Raw genomic sequence first — 25,648 nt, 5'->3', positions numbered from 1 at the left:
TTATAGCAAACACCACTGACAAACTAAAAACAACCTTCACATCCTTAAGGCAAGAGGAAGGATAAGTAACCTGTGTATATTCAAGCGAGAGAATAATGTACAACAATTACAAGTAATGGCTTAGTTCTTTGGGCTGCAATATAAATACATCTAAAAAATAATAATGAATAAAAAACATGGCAGAATATCATATACAGCATAATATAGTTTCCCTTTATACTTTACAAATGCAAAACAATACTCTGTATTGTTTATGAATATATATGTATAATATAAAAGTATAAAAGTATGCATGGGAATCACGCACACAATTATCTGCAACTTCCACATAATGGTTACTTTTGTGAAAAGAGGGAAGGAGAAGAGTAGAGAAATGAATGTGATCGGTGGTAGGTAAGGGGCCTCAAATGTATTGTAAGCCTTTTACAAACAAACCCTAAAGCAAGTAAGTCAAAATTAAGATCTGTTAAGGTAGGTGTTTTACACATAGATGTTTGTTAAACTATTTTTCATAATTTTCTGTTTGCCTGAAATATTTTATAATGAAGATGTTTTGAAATAGTTTAAGAACTGCATTTGCAAGAATGAATATTTCTTATGTGTCTAAGGAGCAGAGAGTTGCTGCAAGGAGCCAGTGTTTCTAGAAGACACCGCGCCACTCCAAAAGAAGTTAGAGAAGGGAAAAGTGACCTATAGGTAAAGAAGAGTCTATTCATAGAAACGCCGTCTCCCAGGGATTCCTGGTAGGAAGAGAATTGGCTTTCCTGCTGTGTGAGTGATTGGTAGGCTAAACCTCTGTCCATGGTCCTATCCCTATGCCTCAAAACAGCCTTCAAGGAAGGAATTTAGAGGAAGGTTCGAGTTTGCCTTGGAGGAAAGCACTGAAGTGTCCTGGATAGAGCTGAGAAATTGAGAGAAGAGGAAACATTTTTGGATACAGTATTTGGAAAGAAGTTTCTATTCTCTGCAGTAGGAGCCAGCAGCAGAAAGGATCCTGCGGGACAGCCATTCTGTGTAGTGATGAACAGCTTCAATTGGTGGAGAGACCTCCACTGGCACTGAGGCCTGCTTGGGAATAACAATACTGTCTTCTCTCTGGCATTTCATATTTTCAACAGAGGCCTTCTCATTTCTAATGCTTTTCATCATTTCTCTCCAACACTCCTGTAAGACCAGTCAATAATCATCTTTGCTTTTACAGAGATGAGGAGACACTAGCAAAGCTTCTCCAAAGACTTGGAGTCTTTCTATTAACCAATATTTTGACCTAAGCCACTGGGGATACATAAACAGTGAAAGTAACTCAACTGAGAAGGATCTTTTATGAGCCTCCTAGAGTAATCGCCCATCTTTTAAAAAGAAACAACATTTCTTGAGATCCCAGGAGGTGTCTGGCACTACACAAAGTGATATGAGCATGAGAGTGCAGAACATAATGTTTGGGAACATAGTGTTCCTCTGGGGACTAAAAAATTAATGCAGATTCAAAACTGTTAAAAAAAAAAAAAACAAGGGTTAGTTGTAATAAATTACAGGAAGACAAAGTGAAAAGTGTAGGGGCAAAAACCCCAAGCATCATGGGAAACTAGGGAGCACAAAAGCAGAATATGATGAGCCAATTAACCTTAGGGCAGTACAGACTCTCAGTAAAGGCAGAATACAAGAGACTTGGCCTGTGAAGGCAATTTTGCAGACTCAGTTACTTGTACACATAGACAATCAATAGATGTTTCTGATGGGCCACTGGCAAATATATATATATATATATATATATATATATATATATACTTGCTTGCAGTAAATGAAGCCCGAGCCACCCTGCATATAATAAAGTATTTAGGAAGAAAATAAGTGGATTGGCAAACTTTTAATGTACATAACTGGAGACCTAGTTCTGGAAAGCAGCTCTAATGGAAATAGGAGCAATTGGGTTTATAGATGCTGATTTTTATCAGCAACCAGAAAGTGTGCTAAAAGCTCCATTTGGCCTACTTATAGTTCCCCGGGTAAGTTAGTGGGGAAATTTCAGTAGATTATGTGTTATATATCAGGAGAGGAAATACAGCAGTACACGAGCACTGTGTCACACAGGTAAGACAGTATCTTCATAGAAGGTATCTTCGTGGAGATCACTTCATAGAAACGTGTACTGTAGTCTAGGATAGTGTTGCCCCACCATGGTGATGGAAGGTACTTGGTAACTTGGGAACCTGCCTGTTCCTCAGACTGAGCTTTCCCCCACCACCCCAGTATACTGTGTTTCCTATTTTAACAACTTCAACCCTGCTAACCTATCAATAATAGGGAAGTCAGACTTATATGTTGATGGTCAGCTTCTCATTTGGTCTCCCTCCTGGTCACCTCAATGTCATTCACTTTTATGCTTAACGCTCCCCTCCCCACTTTCCCTCCTCCTCCTTTCCCCCTCCCCTCTTCTCCCCTCCCCCTCCTCTCCGTTCCCCTCCCCTCTCCCTCCCCTCCCTTCCTCTTTCTCTCTATCTTTCTCTCTTTCTTTTTCTGAGACAGGGTCTCACTCTATCTCCCAGGCTGGAGTGCAGTGGCACAAACACAGCTCACAGCAGCCTTGACCTCTTACGCTCAGGTCATCCTCCCACCTCAGCCTCCCAAGTAGCTAGGACTACAGGTGTGCACCACCATGTCCAGCTAATTTTTTGTATGTTTTTTTTTTTTTTGGAGACAGAGTCTCGCTCTGTCGCCCAGGCTGGAGGGCAATGGCACAATCTCAGCTCCTGGCAACCTCTGCCTCCCGGGTTCACGCCATTCTCCTGCCTCAGCCTCCCGAGTAGCTGGGACTACAGGTGCCCGCTGCCACGCCCGGCTAATTTTTTGTATTTTTTAGTAGAGATGGGGTTTCACCGTGTTGCCCAGGCTGGTCTCAAACTCCTGAGCTCAGGCAATCCACCCTCCTCGGCCTCCCAAAGTGCTGGGATTATAGGCATGAGCCACCATGCCCAGCCAATGCTTCATGTTTTTCAGTACTATAGTCTTATGCTAAGATTTAAAAGGTCTAGAAAATTTTATTCCATTGGAGAAAGGAAGGAATTAGGCAGTCACTTCCACATGAATATCTAATAGGCATCTCAAACACAACGTGGTTAGAAGAGTACTCCTGATTCTTTCCCTTAACCTTCTTATATTACATAACAAGATTTAAACAAATAGTTTTACTTCTTTTCATAAACAAGATGTTTGGCAATAGATGATTTCTGGTGTTGCCCCAGCTGCTCATCTATACTATCCAGGAATCAGGTAAATTTTTTTTTCTACTTTATCATACTTAATGTATTGGTCTTTAATCTTCATGTCTTTTGTCTTACAGTCAGAAGATGGCTGCCACAGTTCCAGCTATTGCGATGGTATTCCAGACAGCCACATCTATCCCCAGAGGCTTTCACTTAGGGCTTATTAGCCAGAAATGAGTCACCCCTAACTGCAAAGGAGATGAGGGAATTGAGTATCTAGCAAAAGGGCAAAAGATTATTATGACTGAATGACAGCAATCATAATTTATCACTTGAAGCTGGACATACTGTCATCCTAAACAAAGTCAGGGTTGTGTTAGCAAGGAGGAAGAAAGGAACAGCTATTCGGGAGGGAGTTATCAGGGTCTTTCACACTTCTTGTTTCTAGCCCACCTGTCTCACTAAATGGCATCACCATCCACCCAGTGCCTGAGCTAATAACAGAGGACATATCTTTGGTTCCTTTTTCTTATATCTTACATACAAACCATCAGAAAGTCCCATTGACTCTGCCTTCCACACACACACCCCGTACACCCAACGTTCCTCATCTTCACTGCTAGTATCCTAGACCAAGTCACCGTTGTTGGCCTGAATTCCTGCAATTGCTTCCTAATCATCTCTGGACTTCCACCCTTGCTCTCTACAATTCATTGACCAAACAGAAAATCACTTCCTTGCTTAAAACTTTCTGAGAGCTTCCCATCTCACTTAAAATCCAAATTCCTTACCAAGGCCAGCCATGCCTAAATGATCTAGGTCCTGTCCACTTGTCCAACTTCATCTCGTACCACTTTTGCATTTGCCACTGAGTTCCAGCCACCTAGGCCCTCTCTCTCTTTCTCAAGCTCAAATTTCTTGCCATCTTGAGGATGTTGGAACCATCTCTTCTCTCCATGTAGAGTGCTCTTCATTCTGATCTTTTCATGACCAGGTCCTCCCTGTCATTGAGATCACTCTTCAAATGTCACCACTTCAGACAGGTCTTCCCCTGCCACCCAGTCTAAAATAGCCACCTTGTCATCTACCACTTCACTCTATTGTATTGCTCTGCATTGCTATCACTGTCTAAACTTTCATAGTCTAACACATCATATTTACCTCTTTATGTATCATGTAATGAAATGTAAGTGTTTCCTCATTTTCCAACCCCCCTACACTAGAATATAAGCTCCATGAGAGCTGGGACCTCATCTGTTGTGTTCGCTGTTGTATTCCTAGCACCCAGATGAAGGCACATGGTAGGTTCTCATCAAAGATTTCTGAATGATTGAATAAATGAAGGGAAAGATTTTTAAGTAGAAGTATTAAGAATAAAAATAATATCTGTAACATATTACCAGCATCTTTGAGTTATTATTATTAATATTTTTCAAGACAGGGTCTCGCTCTGTCACCGAGGCTGGAGTGCAGTGGTGCCCTCTCAGCTCACTGCAGCCTTGACGAACTTCCCAGGCTCAGGCAATCCTCCTGCCTCAGTCTCCCAAGTAGCTGTGACCACAGGCATGCACCGCCACACCCAGCTATTGTTTATATTTTTTTGTAGAGACAGGGTTTTGCTGTGTTGCCCAGGCTGGTCTCAAACTCCTGGACTCAAACGATCTGCTAGCCTCGGCCTCCCAAAATGGGATTACAGGCGTGAGCCTCCGTGCCCAGCAGAGTTATTCTTTACAGAGCAAAATTTCTTTGCTAGTTAAAGAACATACAGTGTGTTGTGCTTTAAGACATCATAATGAATAAGCAACATTAACATCTTTTACCCTACCTCTTTCCTCCTGTGTCCTCCTTTCCGAAGGTAAACACACCACTTATACCCCAATTGTATCACTCTTTCAGTGCAGGTATCAAATGACTTATTTCTCTTTGCCCAGTAACGTGGTAACATTTTCTCACTCTTTTCTGAAGGTCTGGGACAACTGAAAAGAAACATCTGGGGACTGTCCTCCCTCCCTCCATTTTTGGCCAGGATTTTAAGAAGGGGGAAACCTAAATATTCTGGGAAGATGTGAGAAATATTTAGCCTCTGGAACATTTTGCCTTTTTCTTAGCTTTTTCATATTTTTATATATGTTCTTTCCAAAGGCTAAAACCATCTCCACTCCCTTGACTGGAATTTTAGATTTTTCATCAGGCTGTTCTCCAGGTAAAATGACAAAATCAGAAAAATTAATAGGTCCTCTTCCTTTCTATGATCCTCTCAGCCTTTTCCAGACCTTTCCAATCCCAAGGTGACCCTCTGCGGGCCCAGGCTTCTGGATCAGTGGTTAGCTGGGCCCATGGATTCAGCCTGTGTTCTAGACTTTAGTACATCTGGAAGGTGATGGTACATTGAAACCATGCAGCAAAAACTTGGGAAGTTTGAATCCATAGCAAGGGCTCAGCAGGCTAGTGATGCTGATCCGCATGCTCCAAAATGCCTGTTTGGCAACATCCTCAAGTCCTGCCCATAAATAACACACATAGGCCAGGCACGATGGCTCATACCTGTAATCCCAACACTTTGGGAGTCCGAGGTGGGTGGATCACTTGAGGCCAGGAGTTTGAGACCAGCCTGGCCAACATGGTGAAACCCTCTCTCTACAAAAAACACAAAAAATTAGCAGGGTGTGGTGGTGCACACCTGTAATCCAGCTACTTGGGAGGCTGAGGAACAAGAATTGCTTGAACTGGGGCAGTGGAGGCTGCAAGTCACACCACTGCACTCCAGCCCGGGTGACACAGTGAGTGAGACTCTGTCTCAAAAATAAATAAATAAAAATAAATAACACCTGGCTGACACGGTGAAACCCCGTCCCTACTAAAAAAATACAAAACAAAACAAAACAAAACAAAAAACCAGCCGGGCGAGGTGGTGGGCGCCTGTGGTCTGAGCTACTGAGGCAGGAGAATGGCGTAAACCCGTAAACCCGGGAGGCGGAACTTGCAGTGAGCCGAGATCCGGCTCCTGCACTCCAGCCTGGGTGACAGAGCGAGACTCCGTCTCAAAAATAAATAAATAAATAAAAATAAAATAAAATAAATAAATAACACACATAGAATCCCTTCGGTTTTGAACTTCTAGACTTGCCTATAGAAAACAAAAGTATTGGCCAGGTGTGGTGGCTCACATCTGTAATCCCAGCACTTTGGGAGGCCAAGGCGGGTGGATCACGAGGTCAGGAGATCGAGACCATCCTGGCTAACACGGTGAAACCCCGTCTCTACTAAAAATACACAAAATTAGCCACGTGTGGCGGCGGGCGCCTGTAGTCCCAGCTACTCGGGAGGCTGAGGCAGGAGAATGGCATGAACACAGGAGGCGGAGGTTGCAGTGAGCCAAGATTGCGCCACTGCACTCCAGCCTGGGTGACAGTGAGACTCCTTCTCAAAAAAAAAAAAAAAAAAAAAAAAAGAAGAAGAAGAAGAAAACAAATGTATTCCCATCTTCATATATCTTCAGTGAATACATTAAAAATGGGTGTAAATGCCTCTTCTGTATTCACCAAAACCTTAGCCTCTGTCCGTTCCTCACCTGCCACCACCATCTCCTCCACCACACACACCCACACCTAGCTCCAAGCCTCAACAGTACTACTCAGACATCCACAGACCCTTAAAAACATATGTCCCAAATCAGCCTTGGAAGCATTTTAAATCATGCATTAATAAAAAAAAAAGATATGGGGGTGAGTGCCTCCCAAAATATATATAGTAAGGCTGGGCGTGGGGGCTCATGCCCGTAATCCCAGCACTTTGGGAGGCCAAGGTGGGAAGATTGCTTGAGGGCAGGACTTTGAGACCAGCCTGGAAAACATAGCAAGACCCCATCTCTACAAAAAATAAACAAAATTAGCCAGCCGTGGTGGCGCACACCTGTAGTCCTAACTACTCTGGAGGCTGAAGCAAGAAGATTGCTTGAGCCCAGGAGTTTGAGGCTGCAGTGAGCTATGATCTTGACACTGCACTCCAGGCTGGGCAACAGAGTGAGAGCCTGTCTCTAAAATAATAATAATAATAATAATAATAATAATAATAATACACATACAGACAGGTGTATTAAAAATAAACATTATATCTTTAGGCAACCTACAGAATGGGAGAAAATTTTTGCAATCTACTCATCTGACAAAGGGCTAATATCCAGAACCTACAAAGAACTCAAACAAATTTACAAGAAAAAAACAATCCCATCAAAAAGTGGGCAAAGGATATGAACAGACAGTTCTCAAAAGAAGACATTCATACAGCCAACAGACACATGAAAAAATGCTCATCATCACTGGCCATCAGAGAAATGCAAATCAAAACCACAATGAGATACCATCTCACACCAGTTAGAATGGCAAGCATTAAAAAGTCAGGAAACAACAGGTGCTGGAGAGGATGTGGAGAAATAGGAACACTTTTACACTGTTGGTGGGATTGTAAACTAGTTCAACCATTATGGAAAACAGTGTGGCGATTCCTCAAGGATCTAGAACTAGATGTACCATATGACCCAGCCATCCCATTACTGGGTATATACCCAAAGGATTATAAATTATGCTGCTATAAAGACACATGCACACATATGTTTATTGCAGCACTATTCACAATAGCAAAGACTTGGAATCAACCCAAATGTCCATCAGTGACAGATTGGATTAAGAAAATGTGGCACATATACACCATGGAATACTATGCAGCCATAAAAAAGGATGAGTTTGTGTCCTTTGTAGGGACATGGATGCAGCTGGAAACCATCATTCTTAGCAAACTATCACAAGAACAGAAAACCAAACACCGCATGTTCTCACTCATAGGTGGGAACTGAACAATGAGATCACTTGGACACGGGAAGGGGAACATCACACACCGGGGCCTATCATGGGGAGGGGGGAGGGGGGAGGGATTGCATTGGGAGTTATACCTGATGTAAATGACGAGTTGATGGGTGCAGCACACCAACATGGCACAAGTATACATATGTAACAAACCTGCACGTTATGCACATGTACCCTACAACTTAAAGTATAATAATAATTTTTAAAAAATACAAAAAAAGGGAAGGAAATACAAAATTAAATTCTTTGGTTTGATACTGCTACTCGTCTGTTTCTAGATTGTATCTCAGCTTAACTGGGTAACTATTTCCTTATGGTAAGCAGAGTTCTTAAGATAGCTGCCCAAGATTTCCCATCCCCTGGTTATTTTGTGAAACAATAATCTAGGTACAGCTGCAATAGGATTTTGCAGATGTAATTTAAGTTCCAAATTAGTTTACTTTAAACTATGGAGATTATCCCAGTGGGCCTGGCCCAAACCAGTGAGTCCTTTAAAAAAATAGTTTTTCGAGTGGTGGCTCAGGCCTGTAATCCCAGCACTTTGGGAGGCTGAGGCGGGCTGATCACCTGAGGTCAGGAGTTCAAGACCAGCCTGGCCAACATGGCGAAACCCTGTCTCTACTAAAAATACAAACATTAGCTGGGCATAGTGGTGCCCACCTGTAGTCCCAGCTACTCAAGAGGCTGAGGCAGGAGAATTGCTTGAACTCAGGAGGCGGAGGTTGCAGTGAACCGAGATCGAGTCGCTGCACTCCAGCCTGGGTGACAGAGCAAAACTGTTTCAGGGGAGAAAAAAAAAAAAGTTTTTCTCAGCTGGAAGCAGAAGAGAAAAGTCAAAGAGATTCCAGATGTGAGAAAGATTCAAGAGTGATTGCTGGCTTTGAAGGTGAAGATGGGGGAAAACATGAGAAGGAGAATGTGTGAGGCCTCCAGGAGTAGCCAATGGCTCCTGGTTGACAGCGGGAAAGATAAAAAAGACAGCCACAAGGAACTCAGTTCCTCCAGCGATCTGAATGGGCTTGGATGCGGAGTCTTCCCCCGAGCCCCCAGGTAAGAGTCTAGGCTGATGGACACCTTGATTTCTGCCTTACTGGGGCCCTAAGCAGAGAAACTAGCCAAGTCCACGTGGACTTCTGACCTAGAGAACTGCAAAACCTACGGAATAAGTGAAATGTTGTTCCAACTCCCTAAATGTGAGGTAATTTGTTACACAACAGCAGAAAACTAATACATCCCTTCAGTTTTCGTATCACTAAATAAAAGTAATAATGTCTGACTATGCCCAAGAAGTGCTTGGAAAACAAATATTAATAAGATTTAATTAATATGTTTTAATTTTAACAGAAAAGAAATGTGTTAAATTATTTCCCAATGTTGTGATTTTTAAATTAATTAGAATACTATTGAGGTTCAATCCAGGGCAATTAGACTGTTAAATCCCAGTTAGGTTTGTTTTCTCCGATTCATTGCAGTTGCAGGGCAGGGCTAACTTTAGAAGCCTCATCATAAAGCTTTAGAGCATGGAATTGTTGTTGCAGAGGGACATTATTTAACTTGCAGCTTTTTCTTTCCTTTTTTTTTTTTTTTTTTGTTTTGAGACCGAGTCTTGCTCTGTCACCCAGGCTGGAGTGCAGTGGCACAATCTTGGCTCACTGTAACCTTCTCCTCCCAGATTCAAGCAATTCTCCTGCCTCAGCCTCCCAAGTAGCTAGGATTACAGGTGCCCACCACCACACCTGGCTAATTTTTGTATTTTTAATAGAGACAGGGTTTCACCATGTTGGCCAGGCTGGTCTCGAACTCCTGACCTCGTGATCTGCCTGCCTCGGCCTCCCAAAGTGCTGGGATTACAGGCGTGAGCCACCGCACCTGGCCTAACTTGCAGCTTTTTCAATTCACAAAACAATGTATTGCATTTTGTTGATGTTCTATTGGATACTATATCTAAATGTCAAATACAAGGATTTTTTTTTCCTTAGAGATATTTCCCTTTCTAAAAAAACTTGACCTTCAATTTGGGAATATCTGTTGAAATTTGGCAAGCTATTCCTGATCTTGAGAAAATTATGAAAAGAAGAAGCAAAAGATGATCATACCTATTTTATAAAATTGATCACTGAAATAAAAGAAAACCCCAAAGCTGGGCAAGAACGTTCTGACTACATAATCATTCCCCAGGTAGACCAAGATTCAATGGTGCTGAGCCTGCTAACCCAGACTTATCCTACTGAGAATAGGTAACCAGGAAGTACTCCGATGAACATCAGCTCAGGCCAGAACTAGTTTAAACAAGGTGGTCTGGGGAAGAGATTGTATACAGAGTGAGAACATTCCAATTTAGGAAGCAGACTTTATATACAGGATGAGGAGATGCAAGAAGTATAGCTTGGTAGTTAAAGCTGTATTGGTCCTAGGTAAGTGACTTAAATTCCCCGAGCCTCAGTTTTCTCATGTCTAAATCAAGATAGTTTCTCAGTGTCCTTCGCACAGGACCCAGGACATGGAGCCATCAATAAATGAGGGCTGTGTTAGGATCTAGCAACTCATCCTTCAGCCCTTGACCCGGAATCCCAGATAATCCCTATTTTAATGGATGCTAATAGCTCTGCTGGCTGGACCCAAGCATCATGTTCAAAGCAAAAGACTGCTGGCCAGTGTTCAGGCTAGAAGTCTAAAGCAAGTGCTCCCTTAGGACAGGGAGAGACAGAGAGAGTGGGAAAGGCTATGAGAAACCAACTCCCCAGGCAGGAGCGGGGCACTTACTAGATTCACAGAAGGAAGGACCTACAGACAAATATTCACAAATAAAAATCTCTTTCTAAAATAATCCAATTTTCTGGCCCAATCAGTTGACAATGACTTGGCCACTGAAGATCATATTTTTCCAACATGGTCCATTTTCTTGGCTTTCCTAGGTCATTAATTATGACCATGTTTTCCCAAATGTGGAAATTCCCCTTGCGCAGATGCAGCCGCTGCTGGCCAACCCTCCTTTCCTGAGAAGTCACTGCAGCACAAAAATATTTTTGTTTTCCCCAATTGCCCACAGGGAGAATTTCCTCACTCTTTTTTCCCCTCCTCCCTTAAAATCCTCTGGCAATTTCCAGGAATCTAAGTAAACCAGAATTACTTAGATCACGAAGGGCCTTTTAGATGTTCTACTTCTAACATGACAAAAAAGAATCTGAAATTTAAATTCAATTATTATTAAACCAATCCCAAGAGTTCCTTTTAATAAATGAAGGCAATGCCACTGAAATCGAAATACCTCCCACTCCTGCCTAAAAATACAGCTCTCGGACTTGGGAGTTTAAATTATAAACAGTGGTAGCCAAAAGTGATTAGTGTTATATCTGAATCAAATAACATTATGTGAAACGTGCTTCATACCTTCATACATGGTAAAGCTCTCTACAAATGTAGGCATTTGGCACCAATGTGGGCACGATATACAACACAGATGATTATTCAAATTGTAAATTTGTATTCAAATTTGTTAGATGAATTACCCCAGTTACCTTGTTCATCTTATGGGTTTATCAAGGTGCCTTGTACAGGGCTTATGACAGTGGAGGACTCTAGGAGATATTTTATTCTTTTCAGAACATTCTTCAAGAAGCATTTCTGTGCCAGAAACTAAATTTAGTTAGTGGGGAAGCGGTGGTAGAGCGATGAATCAGGCTGGGTCTCTGCCCTCAAGGTCTTTAAAATCTAGTAAAAAAAAAGCATGATCTCCACACTAGCACAGTGATTTCAGCCAGGGACACTCTCTCCCCTCCCCTGCACCATGGGGACATTTGGCAATGTCTGCAGACATTTGTGATGATTAAAACTGGAAGTGGAGGTACTACTGGCATCTAACGGAAAGAGGTAAGTGCTGCTGTTGAACATCCTATAATGCCCAGGACAGTCCCCCAGAACAAAGAATGACCTGGTCTAAAATGTCAGTGCCGGGCAGCCGTGGTGGCTCAGGCTTGTCGTCCTGGTGCATAAACAGGTGAGGCTATGCATTCGAGGACACCCTGGGGAACATAGAAGCCTCTAATCTATACAACAACAACAACAACAACAACAACAACAACTAAAACATTTGGCAGGGCACAGTGGCTCACGCCTGTAATCCCAACATATTGAGAGGCTGAGGCGGGTGGATCACAAGGTCAGGAGATCAAGACCAAGACCATCCTGGCCACCATGGTGAAACCCCCACCTCTACTAAAATACAAAAAATTAGCCGGGTATGGTGAATCACTTGAACCCGGGAGGCAAAGGATGCAGTGAGCTGAGATCACACCACTCTTCTCCAGCCTGGTGACAGAGCAAGTAGACACCTCAAAAAAAAAAAAAAAAAAAAAAAAAGTCAATAGTGTCAAGGTGGAGAAACCCTGAACAAGCTATATTAGCTAGAGCAAAACACTGATTGATTAACTAATTGGTTGGTTAGTGTTGTTCCACATGGCAAATGACTTTCACCCGAAGACTCTAGTCATTTTGAATTTGTGTCTGTAACCTATTAAAAGTGTTAAGTATCTTTTGAATATGTGAGTACATTTAGATGGGTGCTGAATAAAGCCTAAGATAAAGTGTCACCAGGAAAAATAAATGATAATTTAGAGTGAATTGTTAACCCAAGAGGACAAAAATTTTCTAGCTTGATGCCAAGCATATAGTAACTGCTCAGTGAACATGAACTGAACATATTCAGATAACTTCGCAACACTCATTTGTCAGAAGCTAAAAGAACAGTCGTATCATTAAAGCACTCCTTGTAGTCATACAAACAGTGGTGGCCAAAATGATTAGTGTTGTATCTGAATCAAATAGCGTTATGTGAAATGTGCTTTATACGTAGTACATCCCTATACAAATGCAGGCATTTGGCACCAAAGTAGATACAGTATACAAGACAGATGATGATTCTAATTGTAAAAATGTGTTAGATGAATTACCCAGTTACCTTATTCATCTTATGAGTTTACCAACGTGCCTGGAAGTAGTAGCCTTCCTCCTGGAAATGCTTCACTATAGACTGCTAAGAATTGCAGATTGTACCATGAAGAGATACGATCATGTAGTTTTATATTATAGTATCCAAAATTTTCACTAACTCAAGTTGGTGCTTCCTCAGTATGCCTTAGTGAATGCTAATGAAGTGTGAAGTTACAAACATTAAAAAACTGAGGTGGGGCTGGGTGCGGTGGCTCATGCCCGTAATCCCAGCACTTTTGGAGGCCGAGGCGGGTGGATCACCTGAGGTCAGGAATTCAAGACCAGCCTGGTCAACATGGTGAAACCCTGTTTCTACTAAAAATACAAAAATTAGCCAGGTGTGGTGGCGGGCGCCTGTAGTCCCAGCTGCTCAGGAGGCTGAGGCAGGAGAATCGCTTGAATTCAGGAGGCGAAGGTTGCAGTGAGCCGAGATGGCACCACTGTACGTCAGCCTGGGCAACAGAGCAAGACTCTGCCTCAAAAAAAAAAGAAAAAAGAAAAAAGAGGTGGCCACCTCATGAATTTAGGGAAGGAGGAAGTAGTGTTTTGGAAGTAGGGCCTTAAATCCTTTACATACAACGTGGCTTCTCTTTAAATACAATAACAGTAAAACAAAGTAGCAGTGGCACTGGCTTTAATCTATTGCTAGATACACATAAGCATCAATAGCAAGAGAATGGTTAAGTGCCACTCTTAGTTAAGGATCAATTAAAAGTAAAATTCTATCTTTAAATTAGAACATGTCAATGGAAAAATATGACTTAATTTACTAAAATTATTTGCACTTTCGTTTTTCAGGAAAAATGGTGAGGTAGTCCAATGTGCTAATCCTTTGAGATAAACAGAGCTATTGCATGGAATATCTGTACTTTTGATTGAGTAATTATCTTCAATTTTGATATAATGGTTACCAAGGGAATATTGGCTTTATTCTTCCACCTATTTGACCCGTATTTTCTCAACGTAAGTTGGTGACTAAGTCAGGAAATGGCATCTAATTTTGTATTAGCATTAGTCAAATGCAAGTAGAAGGGGGAGCTACTATATACATTTTAAAAAGAATGAATAATCTGCCATTTGGATAATCAGCATCAACGTCTATTGAACTTAACACAGGTAATGGTCTCGATTTTTGCAACATAAAGGACCAAAGTTTTCTTTGACTTTGAAAATTTCTACTTTTTGCCCAAATATGAGTTCCACAGTGAAGTTTGTTTAGGAATGAAGAAGGGGAATTTTACTCTTTCTTTTTCATAAAGAAATAATTAAATACGTAAAAATGAGTTCACCTCAGTAAGAGAAGGAATCTCAGGGTAGGAGTTTCTTCATAAATAACTGGGGTTAAAAGTAACACATTAGGCCAGGTGCAGTGGCACACCCTGTAGTCCCAGCTACTCAGAAGACTGAGGCAGGAGGATGGCTCGAGCCCAGGAGGCAGAGATTGCAGAGCTGAGATGGTGCTACTGCACTCCAGCCTGGGCAGCAGAGCAGGACCTCATCTCAAAAAAAAAGCAACACATTTAAACAATTACAAGGCCGGGTGCAGTGGCTCACACCTATAATCCTAACACTTCGGGAGCCTGAGGCAGGCAGATCGCTTGAGGTCAGGAGTTCCAGAGCAGCCTGGCCAAAAAGGCGAAGCCCTGTCTCTTCTAAAAATACAAAAAAATTTTAGCTGGGTATGGTGGCGCACACCTGTAGTCCCAGCTACTTGGGAGGCTGAAGCATGAGAATCACTTGAACCCTGGCAACAGAGGTTGCAGTGAGCTGAGATAGCATCACTATTCTCTAGTCTGGGTGATAGAGGGAGACTCCGTCTCAATTAAAAAAAAAAAAAAAAATTAGGCCGGGCACGGTGGCTCAAGCCTGTAATCCCAGCACTTTGGGAGGCCAAGATGGGCGGATCACGAGGTCAGGAGATTGAGACCATCCTGGATAACATGGTGAAACCTCGTCTCTACTAAAAAATACAAAAAACTAGCCGGGCGTGGTGGCGGGCGCCTGTAGTCCCAGCTACTCGGGAGGCTGAGCCAGGAGAATGGCGTAAACCCGGGAGGCAGAGCTTGCAGTAAGCTGAGATCGGGCCACTGCACTCCAGCTTGGGCGACAGAGCTAAAATCCATCTCAAAAAAAAAAAAAAAAATTAAAAGACTCAGGAAAATATTTCATGTGCTCAGAAAAAGAGGTATAACTAGTAAAAATGGGCCTTGATGTGATATATAAAGGCCTTCTCAGTAGCATCCACCTTCACCTATAATGAAAATATATGCCCTTTTTTCTCCAAGGGAAGTGGGTATGGCTAAGTAAGAATAATATTCTTCAGTGAATATTGAAATAGAGTTTGGGTTGAAGAGGCCAAGAGTTCGACACCAGCCCAGGCAACATAATGAGAACCCATCTCTACAAAATATTTAAAATATTTAAAAATCATCTGGATTGGCATGCATCAGTAGTCCCAGCTACTTAGGAAGCAGGATTGCTTGAGCCCGGGAGTTGGAGGTTACAGTGAGCTAATGATTGTGCTACTGTACTCCAGTCTGGACAACATATTAAGACCCTGTCTCTCTTTTATTTTTAAATGTGAGTTCAATAGAAATTAGCAAATATCTTTATTTTCTTTCTTTTTCTTTTTCTTTTTTTTTTTTTGGAGACAGAGTCCTGCTCTCTCACCCAGGCTGGAGTGCAGTGGGGCGATCTCGGCTCACTGCAAGCTCGGCCTCCCAGGTTCACGCCATTCTCCTGCCTCAGCCTCCCGAGTAGCTGGGACTACAGGCATGTGCCACCATGCCCGACTAATTTTTTGTATTTTTAGTAGAGATGAGGTTTCACCGTGTTAGCCAGGATGGTCTTGATCTCCTGACCTCGTGATCTGCCCACCTCAGCCTCCCAAAGTGCTAGGATTACAGGCGTGAGCCACCACACTCGGCCTTTATTTTCTTTTATGTGTCAATGATCTAACCCTCAATTCAGCTATATCTAAAACATAAGATATGTTTCCTTGGGCAAACCCTGGACTCAAGGGATTCTCCTGCCTCAGTCTATCAAAGTGCTGGGATTACAGGTGTGAACCACCCTGCCCAGCCTGAACTCACGTTCTTATCACTGGTTATGGACGGAGAATTCTAATTAATTCCCTTCCTCTCATAACTTTTCAAATAAAACAGACATATTAAAAAGTCAGTTTTGGAGTCTCTCACAATTAGACCATCAACAATAAGATCAGCCTTAGTTGCCAAAGAGTAAGTTGCTTCTTAAAATTCTAAGTTATCTCTCATTTCCACATCTAGAATGATACTCCCCTAACATTGGTGATGGTTATTTTTAGGTGATGGGACAGAGGGTTGTTTCTTCTTCTTTGAATATTTTGTGGTGTTTGAATTTTTTTTATAATTCATGAAAATAATAGTCATTTTTAAAACCTCTCCATTCAATTTACTTAGAAAAATTTATAGTTCACAGTCTTATACCTTCTCTATTAGCTAACTAATTTTCAAAATTTGCTTTTAAAAAATTCAACCCCACTTTCATCATTACAACTCATTTTAAAATAATCTCCCATATAGCCAGTGTGGAAAGAAAGGATATCTGACTGTTTTCACAGGACACACTATCTTTTAAATTTTTTCCTTTGTCTATTTTTGTTCTTTGTGTTGTCACATTTAGTTGTTTCAGAATCCTGCTGAACTTCCCAAAGCATTCCGAAGGAATACCATCACATGCAAAATTCAGGTGACTTGGGAACGCTTTGCTCAACTTTGCTTTTCTTTAAAAGAATTTTTTTTTTTCCATGACACAGCCTCAGGAGGTCCTGAAGACATATGTCCTACTTTGCTCAATTTAGTGTTTGTACATGTTGGAATATAGTTTAAGACAAGGTTCCTAGGTAAGATAATCTCAAATTTTCTTTTGTGGCACAGGTGTCAGAGCAACAAAGCAGGATAAATTAGGAATAGACTTGGACAATACTGTGGTGTTGAGGCTTATACATTCTTTACGCAGTTCTCCTTTTCAGGGTCTGGCCTTCATGGTGTGATGAACACCATAGACCAATAAAATCTTCTAAGTGTCTTTCAGTCAATGATTCACTCTCACTGCATCCTGGATTCTGGCTCAATAACAGAAATTTTAAAATAGCTGGTTTTTAAAATTAGTCCGGTGTGGCGGTGTGTGCCTGTCGTTCCAGCTACTCAGGAGGCCAAGGTGGGAGGACGGCTTGAGCCTGGGAGGCAGAGGTTGCAGAGCTGAGATGGTGCCACTGTGTTCCAGCCTGAGCAATAGAGCCAGACATTGTCTTAAAAACGAAACAAAAGAAAACAAAATGGTGATTTTTAAAATGTTGATTAGAAATCATTTGTATTTGATTAGAAATCATTCATACTTTTTTTTTTTTCTTCTTCTTCTTTGGCATTGTGGTTTTAATGCTATTTGTACTCTATATAAAAGTGGGAAAATGAAAGAGAGTTTGTGTCATTGGAAAATTTCAAGGTCAGGCTGGATGGTTATCCAAGGTCAGGCTGGATGACTATCAGGCATGCTCTAGAAGAGAGAATCCATTTAAAGGAAACTTGACTAGGGAGACCTCTCAAGTTCATCTTTCAATCCTGTGCTCTTGGCCAGGTACAGTGGTTCATGCCTGTCATCCCAGCACTTTGGGAGGCTGAGGTGGGAGTTGCTTGAGCCCAGGAGTTGGAGACCAGCCTGGGCAACATAATGAGACTCTGTCTTTACCAAAAAAAAAAAAAAAAAAATTTTTTTTTGTTAATTAACTGGGCATGGTGGCACGCATTTGTAGTCCCAGTTATTCAGGGGGCTGAAGTGGGAGGATTGCTTGAGACCAAGAGGTCAAGGCTGCAGCAAGCCATGATTGTGCCACTGCACTTCAACCTGGGCAACAAAGCAAGACCTTGTCTCAAAAAAAATCAATCCATCAATCAATCAAGCCTGTGCTCTGAAGTTTATCCTCTAATCTTATGGTAGTAATGCACTATTTTGGAAGAACAGGAGTCTCTTCTGGCCATTTTCTTCACTTTGTCTTGATTCTGAAGCCTTTGTGCGTGTGCCAGCTCTGAGAATTAAACAGAAGAGGATGGGGCGTGTGGAAAAGTATTCCTAGGAGACTCGGAGCTGTCCAGCAGTTAAAGGAGTTGCACACAATGAGCTCCAGCTAATGAGACTTGTCTCAGCATTTGGAACAGGGATTCAGTGAGGCCATTCTTGACCAGGGAGAGGGGTGTATATGTATATGTCTATATAGAAGTCTTTGCTTACCCAACCCATTCCCAGTGGGGATTTTTTTTTTTCCTGATTTACCTGTTGCTTTTCTTTTAAAATGGGGGTTAATGGGCTTCTAAATTGTATAGAAAAAAGAGTAAGTAATAATGTACAGAGCGAGCTAGGAGAAGAGTTGAAGAGGACAGCAGGCAAAAATAGGACTACTACACTGTACAAGCAGTCTTTCAGTTTGTTAATTGCAAGCTATTTAGCAAACACACACACATTCTATGCAAACATGCCGCATAAGTAGGTGCCACTCTATGACAGCTTCATTATTTACATTTTGCAGTCAGCAGTCATTTTAGCACACCATTTTGGGAAAATAAATGAATGTGTCTAGTATTAGCTTACAAAGCCTTCACAGCCTTTTTTGGTATACTAAATAAATAAATAAATAAATAAATAAATAAAGTAGAGTTGGCCTAAAAAGGTTGTTCGGCCTTTTTTCCTTTGCGAGTGACAGATGGATTCGCTTTGACAAATACCCACTTGATTGACGTTCTGAAGAAAGATGTAAAAATCCTTAAGCTTGTTTTTATATTCTTATAAATGGTTGGATACCTAGCTGTGTTTTCTTATATTGCCTTATAAGGAGGAACCCATGTTTCCACAGACATCCTGGATTTGAGAGGAGGAATGGAATATGGGGAAACATCTCATCCAGCTTCCATGTGCTATGCAATTCAGTAGTAAGCCAACTTTATAGGTAAAACAACTGAATGTGGAGAGGCTAAGTGATAATTTTTTAATAACTTGAAAAATTACAAATTTAAAAATAAAAAATTTTAATTAAAAATTACATTTAAAATTTCTAAAAGATTTACATATTCATGGTAGAAAAATTAGTAAATATAAAAATATACACAAAAAAGAAAATTAAAATTATCCTGATGAAACTACTAGTTTTTGTTGTTGTTGTTGTTGTTTGAGACAGAGTCTAGCTCTGTCACCAGGCTGGAGTGCAGTGGTGCAATCTCGGCTCACTGCAACCTCCGCCTCCTAGGTTCAAGTGGTTCCCCTGCCTCAGCCTCCCAAGTACTGGGATTACAGGCACGCGCTGCCACGCCCAGCTAATTTTTGTATTTTTAGTAGAGACAGGGTTTCACCATGTTGGCCAGGCTGGTCTCAATCTCCTGACCTCATGATCCGCCTGCCTCAGGCTCCCAAAGTGCTGGGGTTAAAGGCGTGAGCCACCGGGCCCAGCCGAAACTACTGTTAACATAGTCTCCCAAACACATATGAAATGTGTATGTGATTACATATGCATGTGGCTACATGCATATTTCATGCTCAAAATATTGAGGAGGAAAAAAAGGCAAAGTAAAACAGTTGTTGGCCCATCTTTTCCAAATTGGGAATCACTGTCCACATTTTTTTTTTTCAGACAGAGTCTCGCTCTGTCACCCAGGCTGGAGTGCAGTGGTGCGATCTTGGCTCACTGCAACCTCCACCTCCCAGGTTCAAGTGATTCTCCTGCCTCAGCCTCCTGAGTAGCTGGGACTACAGGCACCTGCCACCATGCCTGGTTAGTTTTTGTATTTTTAGTAGAGATGGGGTTTCACCATGTTGGCCAGGCTGGTCTCAAACTCCTGACCTCAAGTGATCCACCCTCCTCGGTCTCCCAAAGTGCTGGGATTACAGCCATGAGCCACCGTGCCCAGTCCACTGTCCACATATTTTAATCACCTTCTTCAATGCATCTCCTCTTCCCCTGAGACCAATCTGATGATAAATTGTAAATGGGGTGCCATATCTCCTATTTGAAAAATAGCACCAAGTTTGTAGGTAATTCCTTACCTTTGTTTTCTTCAATAGAGACCCAGGAAATTGTAAAAGAAGTATGATACTGCAAAACACCTTTGTTTTGCGAGATAACTTTGGAGGTGCCCATGTTGACAGCTGTAGTCAGTCACATGCTTACCAGAACAAAGAGCCCTACAAAGGGAGAAGTTAACTTTAGCTTTGAAAATCCTTTTATCCTTCATGATTTGATGCCTTTAAATTTGTCACCTGAATGCGATATTAACATAATCGTCTGCATTTCAGCTAATGAATGCACCTGCTTCTAAGACTTTATTTTAGCAGTTTTAATGAGCTCTTCAAAAGAGTTTGCCTGGACTTAGTGCGCGGCTAGAAAAATAGCAGCTGTAAGCAACTAACAACACATTCAGTATTTGAATCAAGCTCTGTGAAGTTGTTAAACTTGAGAAGGAGTATCTATCCATCTGTTTGTGATAAGGGAAATGAAAATTGAGATGTGGCTGTGGCATTTGGAAAAAGCACTAAAGTAACTGGGTCTGGCCAAAGAAGGTTATTCGCTGGCCATATGTATGGATCTCAAGCATATGAATTTAATGTATTGATTTAAGTTTCCTTGTCTATCTAATAATGGTACCCATTTATAAGCTTGTCAGGATTAAATATCTCACCTGCTATATGCACTCATTAACATTAGATTTTATAATTATGATGCTTATTAAGAAGATGTGACTTTACAAAGGGTCACATATAGTATGAGTCCATTCATAGGAAATATCCTGAATAGGTAAATTCACAAAGTCAGAAAGTAGGTTGGTGGTTGCCAGGGGCTGCAGGGGGAAATTGGAAGCAATTGCTTAATGGACATGGGGTTTCCTCTGGGTATGAGTCAAACATTTTGGAACCAGATACAAGTGGTGGTTGTACAATGGTTGTAAATGTCTCTGAATTGTTCACTTTAAGATAGGCAATTGCCTGGGCACAGTGGCTCATGCCTATATTCCCAGCACTTTGAGAGGCTGAGGGGGACGGTGGGGAGAGGATTGTTTGAGCCCAGGAGTTCAAGACCAGCCTGGGCAACAAAATGAGACCCTGTTTCTGGGGAAAAAAAAAAAAAAAAAAAAAAGCAAGAGAAAGAGACAACCTAAGTAATTTTAGGTTATGTGAATTGCACCTCAATAATTTTGAAAAAGGGCCTGGTGCTGTGGTTCATGCTTGTAATCCCAGCATTTTGGGAGGCTGAGGTGGAAGGTTTGCTTGAGCCCAGGAGTTTGTCACTACCCTGAACAACATAAGGAAACCACATCTGTACAAAAATTTAAAAATTTTTAAAATTAGCTGGGCATCGTGGGCAGGTAGTGGGGGTTGGGGAGTTGAGGCTGCTGTGAGCCATGATGGTGCCACTGAATCTCAGCCTGTCTCAAAAATAATTTTTTAGCCGGGCGCGGTGGTTCATGCCTATAATCCCAGCACTTTGGGAGGCTGAGGCGGGCAGATCACGAGGTCAGGAATTCGAGACCAGCCTGGCCAACATGGTGAAACCTCATCTCTACTAAAATACAAAAATACAAAAATTAGCCAGGTGTGGTGGTGCGCACCTACCTGGCCCTTTTTCAAAATTATTGAGGTGAAATTCACATGACATAAAATTACCTAGATTATTTCTTTTTCTAGCTTTTTTTTCCCCCCCCCCAGAAAAAAAAGTCCCAGCTACTCCAGGAGGCTGAGGCAGAAGAATCGCTTGAATCCGGGAGGCGGAGGTTGCAGTGAGCTGAGATCACACCACTGCACTCCAGCCTGGGCAACAGAGTGAGATTCCATCTTAAATAATAATAATAATAATAATAATTATTATTATTTTTAAAAATGTGACTTTGGATTTAGTAAATTCCATTTGATTGGATATAGGTTGTAAGACGGTTCCTAAATAAATAATTGCTCATCAAGACATATAGTAAGGAAAAAAAAAAACTGATCTCCTTACATAAGTAATCAGGAAGACTGTTTCCTTGCTGAATCATACCCTGACTCCACAGTGAAGATTTTTGCAAGGGAAAACATTAACCAATCTCTGGAGGTCCAAATCCCTAAACAATTCTGTAAGCCATTTAAATTTTGTAACTATTATATGGAAGTTAGCATATTAGAATACGTATTTACTTCCAATATATATTTTAATACTTTTTATTATATAGTCAAATTAATTCCATGCTTGTTACACTGATTTCAACATCACATTTTCATAATATCCCTCCTTTTCTTCATATGCTCCTGTGTGTACTTTGGGTAGTAGTAACAACCCATCCAAAACTCAAGTGAATGGAAGACAAAAAACACAGGACAAATGTTGCTTTAAAAACATACACAGGACATTGGGTGCAGTGGCTCACGCCTGTAATTCCAGCACTTTGGGAGGCTGAGGCAGGTGGATCATGAAGTCAGGAGTTCGAGACCAGCCCGGCCAACCTGGTGAAACCCTGTCTCTACTAAAAGTACAAAAATTAGCATGGTGTGGTGGTGGGTGCCCATAATCCCAGCTACTCGGGAGGCTGAGGCAGGAGAATTGTTTGAAGCCCAGAGGTGGAGGTTGCAGTGAGCCAAGATCGTGCCATTGCTCTCCAGCCTGGGTGACAGGGCGAGACTCCATCTCAAAAAAAAGGACTATATATATGTATATATATACACGCACACACACATACAGCAGGCCAGGCACAGTGGCTCACACCTGCAATCCTAGCACTTTGGCAGGCCGAGGAGGGCAGATTGCCTGAGCCTAGGAGTTGAAGACCACCTTGGGAAACATGGTGAAAACCCATCTCTACTACAATACAAAAAAAAAAAAAGTCAGGCATGGTGGCAGCTGCCTGTAGTCCCGGCTGCTTGGGAGACTGAGGCACGAGAATTGCTCGAATCTGGGAGACAGAAGTTGCAGTGAGCCGAGATTGCACCACTGCACTCCAGCCTGGGCGATAGAGCGAGACTCCGTCTCAAAAAAGAAAAAGAAAGAAAAGAAAAGAAAATATATACAGCAGATACATTACAGACCAATTGGAGGTAACATCCTGTAATGAAGATGCCACAAATTTTTATCTTTCTCTCTCCTTGTAAAATTGGTAACATGAAGGCAAGATAACTTAAGTAAATGGAAAATTCTTCAATTTCCTTTTTATTTTATCTCAGTAAAAGTGAGGCAGCTATTCTAGCTAGGGTGGAAGTAATTTATTCTCTGGACTCCTTCTCTCCTTCACATCATCCTGACCAACAGTCTTCCCTCAGTATTTGGAGCTGGTTCATTGGTGTTTCACTCATACGCCACAACACTGGAGAATCACTCAGAAATCAGGACCAGCTTAGGAATCTTTGCCAGCTTGATGCATGAGTTTCTCTGGAAAGGCATTGATTTCTAGAAGCCCCCAATTTGAATCTGCTGGAGTAAGCAGGCTTCTGGCAACTGCTCGCATTCTCACATCTCAAGAGATCCACTTTATCCAGACTTGCGTGGAGCAGCTCTCCAGAAGACATCCAGTTCTACTTTTAGACCTTAGCTTTGTAACCTGAGCAAACAACCCCACGGGGGCTCACCTCCAGCCGCCCTTAGGCAGTGTTTTGCTACCCAAGGCGAGCTGACCTTACACTGATGAAGACCTGCTGTCTATGGCCTAGCTAGTCACAGCGTGGTCCTCAGAAAGGCAGCATCAGCATCACCTGGGGGCACAGAGTCTCAGTCCTCACTCCAGGGCTATTGAATCAGAATCTGTAGCTCAACAAGGTTCCCAGGTGATTTATATGCATTTTTAAGCTTAAATAGCAGTGGTCTAAGGGACCTGCCTGAGTTGCTTTTTCCAGCAGTAGAACTCACTATGTCCTGGTCTGAAGTTGTTAGCCATCCATTTTCCACTAGCAGTCTCTACACAGATTTCTCTGCAGTGCTCCAGGGCAAGCTATCTCTATTTTGGATGAATTCCCAACCAGTGGGTCTTAAAGCAATCTGCATTTCTATTATTTGGGTGGTCACACAAGTAGATAGCACAGCCTCCCACTAGCCTAAGCCATACCCATTCCCCTCCAACTCATTTTGTTCTCCTTATTCCCACAGCTGTAGTGTTACAATGATCATAAATTATTGTTAAAGAAGAAAATTACCAAAAGAAAAAAAAATAGTCTCTATAAACCTGCATAGTTTAGAGCTAAAGAATATGTTAAAATTTTCCATCATGGAAATTTCCCAGCTACTGGGCTCTTTAGTTTTTTTTTTTTTTTTTTTTTCAGAGCTGCAAGCAAAGAATGGAAATTTCCAATTGCAGCATCGAGGGCTGCTGTTCTGCTGACTGTCTTGCTCAGCCGGGGTCATCTGCTTCTCTAAGACATCAAGGAATGCCAAGGTAGGTTTGAGAGAAAACATACACTTCCTCTGCAGGAAGGAAGGAATGCCTTGATGCTTTCTCCAACTTGTAATTAGGGGAGGGGCAGAAGAGATGACATCCCCCGCTCCATCCACCTGGATGTGGATTTTGTTGTTACCACCTATCAGCGGCTTATCCTACTTGACATCTTTCCAGTGGCAGCTGGCTGGCAGGTTTTCCATTTTTTAAGAAATCTTTAAGGTGGTGGGGGATCCAGAGAGACGGAGGGAACCAACATTTTTGAGGTCTAGTCCTCTAAGTAACCCACCAGGTATTTTATATATGTTATGTCATTTAGCCTTGTCACACTTAGCCTTCATTACATTTAACCTTGTGACCTACCCAAGGTTAACTTCTGATTTTCTGCACTCAAATTTTGGAAGCATCATTTGTTCTTCCTAAGACAGCCCTATTGCCCCCAGCCCTCCTAGAAACCAGTTATCTTCAAGCATCCTCAAGGTTTTGTTTCCACCTCCTCAATAACATCAACAGCTCTGTTCCTTTTCATTATATCTAAGTTGAAAGATATTTCCATTCACAGCTGGTCCTGATGTCTGAGTCAACAGGCGTCTAATAGTTCCCTAAATTCCGTCGTGTACCTCCCCACTCACTACTGCTATTACTACAGAAGTATGGTGGCAGCTCCACGAAGTTTGAGTATAAAGGCATTGGCGTCTTGCAAACAGAGCTAAGGACCCTGACTGGCTCTGGGCCAGAAAGAACATTCTCATACCTAGGCTGGGTGGGTTTGTCTGGGTGGTTTGGGAGTTTTGCTTTTTTTGTTTGTTTTTTAATATAAAAGACCTTTAGGGGGATTCTGAAATACTGTAAGAAGCAAGAGCTATCTATGTTTACTCTCTTCTTACAGACAGCCGTAACATACCAGGAAAAGAATTGCTAAGGAGGTCTTCTGACCTCACTGTTGCTATTTATACATAACATCATTTATTGAGACAAGTTTGGTAATAGTGAGGATTTTCTAGCAATAAATTTAAAAAAATCATTACATGGCTAGTGAGTTAAAAAAAATTCTCCCATATCTGTCATTTCAATCACATCCATATCCATAGATAGTGATATGATCTTTGAATACAGTGACCAATTTTACCACCACCCAATGATGAAAGTGGAGGCAAACGGGAATCAGTCAGAATATTGT

At 41.8% G+C, this 25,648-nt stretch overlaps 1 protein-coding gene across 2 annotated transcripts in view; it reads right to left on the bottom strand.

The window, feature by feature from the left end:
• MKLN1 (muskelin 1) overlaps positions 1-25,648 on the bottom strand; it is a 376,455-nt gene that overhangs the window by 272,216 nt on the left and 78,591 nt on the right. Inside the window, exon 3 of one of the 2 annotated variants that reach the window (XM_073009344.1) lies at positions 20,126-20,263. The exons of the other annotated variant lie outside the window; for it this stretch is intronic. The gene's annotated coding sequence lies outside the window, so the exon portion shown is untranslated. The remainder of the gene's footprint in view (positions 1-20,125; positions 20,264-25,648) is intronic. 2 annotated transcript variants of the gene reach the window in all.

The sequence above is a fragment of the Chlorocebus sabaeus genome, chromosome 21 (assembly GCF_047675955.1).
Source record: "Chlorocebus sabaeus isolate Y175 chromosome 21, mChlSab1.0.hap1, whole genome shotgun sequence".
Classification (NCBI taxonomy): Eukaryota; Metazoa; Chordata; class Mammalia; order Primates; family Cercopithecidae; genus Chlorocebus; species Chlorocebus sabaeus.
The sequence above is the reverse complement of the archived record's forward strand: the minus strand, read 5'-3'. Positions and strand labels throughout refer to the sequence as shown.